We start from the raw sequence: 6,753 nt of genomic DNA on the forward strand, positions 1-6,753 counted from the left end.
TATTTTAAGAATAACCAAGAATGAGTCCCCAACTGCGAAAATACCTAATATTTTTGCAAAAATTTAAGCAAACATATTTTTAAAGTCCCTACATTACACAACAAACGACAACATTGGCTAGATATATGTAAAATTTTCGAAGAAGGTTTGCCAAAAGAGCTCCGACCATTGCCTTAAAAGTAATATTTCAGTTAATGCAAAACGTGTCAGATTGGATAAAAATGCTGTGCCAATGACCACAAGGTAACTTTAAAATACTAATTGATCTGCAAACATTGAGTTTTAAGGTATGTATATACATATCTCCGATCACAATCGAATTTTTTTGGAAATAAATCTGAAATTTCTAAACTGCTAGTCCAAATACATTATTATTTAAATTGTAAATTTTAAATTACACATTTTTTGTAAAAAATTTCTCGAAAATCAAAATCATTTTTAAGAATGTGGCAACGCTTTATATAATGCTCACAAAAAACTAAACTTCAAAAATCCTTATTTGATAAAAAAAAATTTTGATTGACACTACCTTCTTTATTTTTATCATGACTATGAGTATGTTAGAAAATTGACTGTTTTAAATTTAAAATCACAGGGTTTGAAAATTCATTTATTTAAAATTAAAAAATGAAATGTTGTGGTGAATTTGAAATTGTAGTAAAAAAACTTTGTAAAATTGATTAAAATGTAATCTTTAAAACGAATTAATTTGAAATTACAATTTAAAAATCGTGATGAATTAAAACTATTTTAAAATTCAAAATCTTTATAAATTGAAATAGTGGTAAATTTTGTAAAGTTAAATAAATCTTTGTAAATTCTAATACATTCGGATTTTAATTGATGAAATTAATTGAAAGGGATTTTCCCTTATATTAATAAAGTTTTATCGATAGATTTCTTAGGCACTTTTATTAAAAAAAACCCTATACGAAATATTGAGATTGGTTCTCAATGGGTTAATAAATGGGGTTATTTTATATATCATTGAACAGGTATTTCAAAGCTTTTTGCAAATACTTAATACTTTAGAATTCAATACATCTTAATTCTAATACTTTATAATTATTAATACTTTATATTTAATAAATATTGATTAAAAATTCGAATAATTCAAATCTAACACAAAATGGCTTCTTTATTCAGTATTTCTTAATTACTATTGTAGCTGTAGCCAAATTTCCGTTTTTAATATGAACTGATCATGCTATGTACTTAGAGGTAGTGTTCTATAGTTGAAACGAAAAGTCGATTTTTCGACTTTTTCATTTAGTTAAAAGTTGACTTTTAGACTTTTCGACTTTTTCATTTAGTTAAAAGTTGACTTTTAGACTTTTCGACTTTTAATATTTTATAAATAGTCGACTTTTCGACTTTATCCGACTTTTTTCGTCATTTTCCGACTTTTCGATTTTTTTAGCTGTTTGACTATTTTCCACTTCTTTCGACTTTTTTCGAGTTTTTCCGACTATTTTAGAGTTTTTTACTTTTATCCACTTTTTTGAAATTTTCGATTATATATTAAATTTTTTATACTATTTTTGAGTTTTCGACTCTTTCCGACTTTTTTCTACTTTTTCCGACTAATTTTGACTTTTGCTTACAAAGTCGACTTTTTTCATAAACGATAGTCGAGTTAAAGTCGATTGCTCGATTATTCGAAAGTCGATTTATAGAACTCTACTTAGAGGTGGATTATCTCAGCAAAATCGTTCCGGTAATACTTGTACGTGCGTCTTTCCAAGCAAATATTGCTAAGCTCAGTGGGATCAATGGAAATAACGCCACGAGAAATAGATATGACGTTTGTCTGTTTCAAAAACAGTGCTGTTTATATCTCGTTGGTATGAAAATGAAAAAAAAAATATATATATTTTTTATGTTTTTCGTGGTGTTGGGTACATACAATTTGTTATAGTACTCATGGTTGCAATTTTTTATATTTGTTATAAATTTAAATGATTTTTTGGTTAAAAATTAATTTGAAAAACATTTTTGCAAATTTTTACCCATCTACACAAATTCGAAAACAATTCTTAAACAATGATATCTTAAAAATTTAAAAATTTTATAATGCTTTTATCAAAATTGAGTTATACAAGAAATCGCAATGGTCTCCCTTTAAAAATTTTTGATTTTGATGAACAAAAAGTATTCAAAATTTCGTACAAAAAATAAATTGTTCGCCGGTAATTAATTATAAATTTGTTATATTTTTTTATATGTGATCGCTGAGACTATAAACTAATTTGAGTGTTAGCATTAGAAAAATCGAAATTACTTTACTTTTTAAGATATACGTGACTATTCTCTGAATTTATTATCTCTGTTATAAAATGCTAAACTAGAATGAAAATAATTATTTATATTAATAAAAAAAATATAGAAACTCCAAAAAATAGCGCAAAATTATAAAAATCCCCAAATTTCACGAAAATCCACAAATAAAACCTGAAATCTCAAATTTGCTAAAAAAAATCCCCACATCTGGCGACATTGCAATTTACTACAACTTTGTTTTAACATACTTTTCCTATACAACTCTGCAGCTAATTATCTCAATAACAGGGTAGTATTTTTTCGTACCAACAACTAAATAATTTATTTCGTACGCAGAAGCCGGAGGAAAACGACGTTAGTAATAGATAACGCGGAAAAAAGTAATTTTCACACTGTATATTAAAGGAAAAAAATAAGAAAAAACAACAAAAAAGTTTTACTAATTTTTCTCTATACAATAAATGGAAAAATTGAATTAATACTTGTCAAATATTTAATAGATAATAAAAAAACTCAAAACAAGTGGAAAATAACGAAATAAAAAATATAAACGAATAAATAAAATATTATTTAAATAAAGTGTTTACAAAAGTGTTAATATGTATTAACGACTTTTTTTATACTGTATTTTTTTTGCTAACGGGTGTGACAAATACTACTACAAAAACACAATACAAAAAAAGAACAATCCCCTCATACACTATTATAATAAATAAATAAAAAAACATAAATTAAAACAAAATCTGCCAGCCTGCTGGTTTTTAGCAATATACAACAACAATAAAAATAAAGTTTAAACAGCAAAAAAAAATTAAATAAAAGAAGCACCAAGGCAAAACGAAATAAGTTTTTTTGTTTTTGCATTCATTCATTTAGCGAAAGGTAATAATAAAATAATATATAGAAAAAATTTAAGTGAAATATTAAAAATACATATTGTTTTTGTTGCTGCTGCAGTTACTAAACCAGTTTGCAAATAAACAAAAACAACAACTACAGCGGCAGCATAAAAAATTTTAAAGAAATGAAATTTTTACTAATTACTTGTATGTACTTGCTAAAAAAAAGATAAAAACAACAACAGCAACAAAATAAACGAGAGAGTAAAAAACACCTGAATTTTAAAAAAGGAAAATACATGTTGTTGTAATTTACCACAACTACTAAAAAGTTAATAAATTCATATTATTAAAGAAAGTGGCTGGATGTTGTCTTTGCTATATTTATGTCTTTTTCAAAATGCCTTAATTACAAAAAAAAAAATTAAACAAGAAATTTATTTTTTAATTAGTGCTGTCAATTACTACAAAATGTTTTTCATCCTTAAATTTTAAAGAAATAACCCCCTTTATAACTCCCCTCTAAGGGTTGGTAAGTTTTTATTTGACATTAAACTTTGATGAGATAGTGATGTGAAAATGATGCAATTGTAGATGATTAAATAAGCTGAGATACAACTTTAGAATTGTTTAAAAATTATTAATAAAAAACATTCATAGTTTTAATATATTCATATGTATGAACCTGTAAATTTTAACAATAATTTAAATAATTTCAAGTAAAAATTACCATATGTGAGCAATATTTAAAAATTATTTAGAAGTTTGTTGGGAGATATGTTATGCAAAATAAAAAAACATAGATACATAAAATCAAGGACCTAAAATAACTGTTCTAAAAATTTTAGAAATTTAAAAAATATAATTTTGGAAGAGAATTCTAATTTAGTTCTAGTTCAGTTTTAGTTAAGTTCTAATTTAATTCTAGTTTATTTCTAGTTCAGTTCTAGTTCAGTTCTAGTTCAGTTCTAGTTCAGTTCTAGTTCAGTTCTAGTTCAGTTCTAGTTCAGTTCTAGTTCAGTTCTAGTTCAGTTCTAGTTCAGTTCTAGTTCAGTTCTAGTTCAGTTCTAGTTCAGTTCTAGTTCAGTTCTAGTTCAGTTCTAGTTCAGTTCTAGTTCAGTTCAGTTCTAGTTCAGTTCTAGTTCTAGTTCAGTTCTAGTTCAGTTCTAGTTCAGTTTTAGTTCAGTTCTAATTCTATATAAGATCTAGTTCAGTTCTATTTCAGTCCTAGTTCAGTTCTATTTCAGTTCTGGTTCAGTTCTAGTTCATCTCTAATTTAACTATAGTTCACTTCATGTTCAGTTCTAGTTTAACTATAGTTCCCTTCAAGTTCATTTTTATTTGAATATCAGAGTAGTTTACAATTTTCCCAGAAATAGATAAAATAGCAAAAAGTGGACAAAGTATAAATTTTTTGATTTATGACATTGAACGCCAACTTAAAGTTAATACATTTTATTTTATTATTTTCAATTTTTGCACAATAAATACATGGTCTTTTTGGTAATTTAACCTTATCTATTGTTAAATCTTTAATCAATTGCTCAATATAATCACTGTATTTATTATTAAATTAGTTTGAAGTTGAAATTATTTTTTCATATGATGATAAGATATATTGTTCGACGCATAGGTTGATAAAGCTACATCATAGCTTTTAATATATTCGCGTGATAAATAGACTTAAAATTATTAAACAGTAATAGTAAACAAAATGTCATAGTTAAAATTTTTGCGACAAATAAATATAATAATTAATTCAAAAATATTAGGTTTTTCCGAAATAAAACCAATTTTTATTATCTTATAGAAATCGAAGAAAAAAACATCATTTTTTTTACTATGGCAACTCTTTTGTATCCCTTGTCATGATGTCAAATACAGATTTCTTTTTTCATTCTTATGTATTTCTTTTTGGAATTTTATGCATTTTTTATTTTATTTTAAGATGTGTAGAATCAAAATGAAAATATTGTTTATTTTGTATACGAATATAACTATTTGATTTCTTATGGAATTCAATTTACACACAAATAAAGCTAAAACTTAAACACATACATACACTCACATAATGTACATTTAGTATTATTTTAACCCCCATTAAAAGTAAATAAAACAACAACAAAAATAACTACTGCAATAAAAACATCAGCAAGTGCAATTTTTCCATGTACATATTATTTTACTACAACAGTTAATTACATAAAATTTATACATATTTACATTATGTACATTGAGAGCAATGTGTAAACATACACATGTATGTATAATGTACATACATTCATATGTATTAACATATTTATTACAACAAAACCGCTATTGTGTTTTCTCTTTTTCTTATTTTTGTACATATTAATGAGTTTGTTGTTTTTTGTAGTTTTAATTTAAGAGAATGTCTTTAAGTCAAGGACATTTTAATAAGATGCTTTAATTTATTTTAATTTTTGTCTCTTTTTTCAAACATTTGTGTATTAATTGTATATTTTACTTAAATTAAATTTAAATATTGTGTACTTTTTCTTTATTTATGTGTATTTCATTTTAATAAAATTATATTTAGTTGTTTATTTTTTATTTGCTAAAATTTCCATTATTCTATTTTTTTTATTTTATTAAAACAGCTGTTTGCCATTTAACTGTCATTATCTCTTTTTCCTTGCGGCTTTTTTTTGCAATTGACATACCAAAATGAGAGCGAAAAAAATCAATATTTGTCTGGGATTTTATTCACTTGTACTTTTTTGTTTATTTTTTTTTGTGAAATAAAAAACATAAATTCACACTTTTGCTTTATAATTGTTTAAATATGTTCAAATTAAAAAAAATAACTAATAATTTTAGCAATTTTATTGGAGCCATAGTTGTGTACTTTTATTATTTTGTGTGTTGGGTCAAAGTGTTGAGAAATGACAATATTAAAAAAATCGAAAAAATTTTCTTTTTATGAAAATTTTCTTCTTTTTTATTATACACTTTATTTTATTTAAAAAAAAAAATTAATGATAAATTATAAACTAATTTTACTGCTTTTTAAAGTTTTATAAAAATTGTGTCAAAATTATATTTTTAAAAATATTTCATTTCAGTTCTAGTTCAGTTCTAGTTCAGTTCTAGTTCAGTTCAAATTCAGTTCCAGTTCAGTTCTAGTTCAGTTCTAGTTCAGTTCTAGTTCAGTTCTAGTTCAGTTCTAGTTCAGTTCTAGTTCAGTTCTAGTTCAGTTCTAGTTCAGTTCTAGTTCAGTTCTAGTTCAGTTCTAGTTCAGTTCTAGTTCAGTTCTAGTTCAGTTCTAGTTCAGTTCTAGTTCAGTTCTAGTTCAGTTCTAGTTCAGTTCTAGTTCAGTTCTAGTTCAGTTCTAGTTCAGTTCTAGTTCAGTTCTAGTTCAGTTCTAGTTCAGTTCTAGTTCAGTTCTAGTTCAGTCCTAGATCAGTTCTAGTTCAGTCCTAGATCAGTTCTAGTTTAGTTCTAGTTAAGTTGTAGTTCAGTTCTAGTTTAGTTCTAGTTAAGTTGTAGTTCAGTTCTAGTTTAGTTCTAGTTAAGTTGTAGTTCAGTACTAGTTAAGTTCTTGTTCATTTCTCTGAAAATTTTCAATAAATCTTTTATATTTGCAAAAAAAATATATCACAACGATTGACCT

Source organism: Lucilia cuprina, chromosome 5, assembly GCF_022045245.1.
Source record: "Lucilia cuprina isolate Lc7/37 chromosome 5, ASM2204524v1, whole genome shotgun sequence".
Classification (NCBI taxonomy): domain Eukaryota; kingdom Metazoa; phylum Arthropoda; class Insecta; order Diptera; family Calliphoridae; genus Lucilia; species Lucilia cuprina.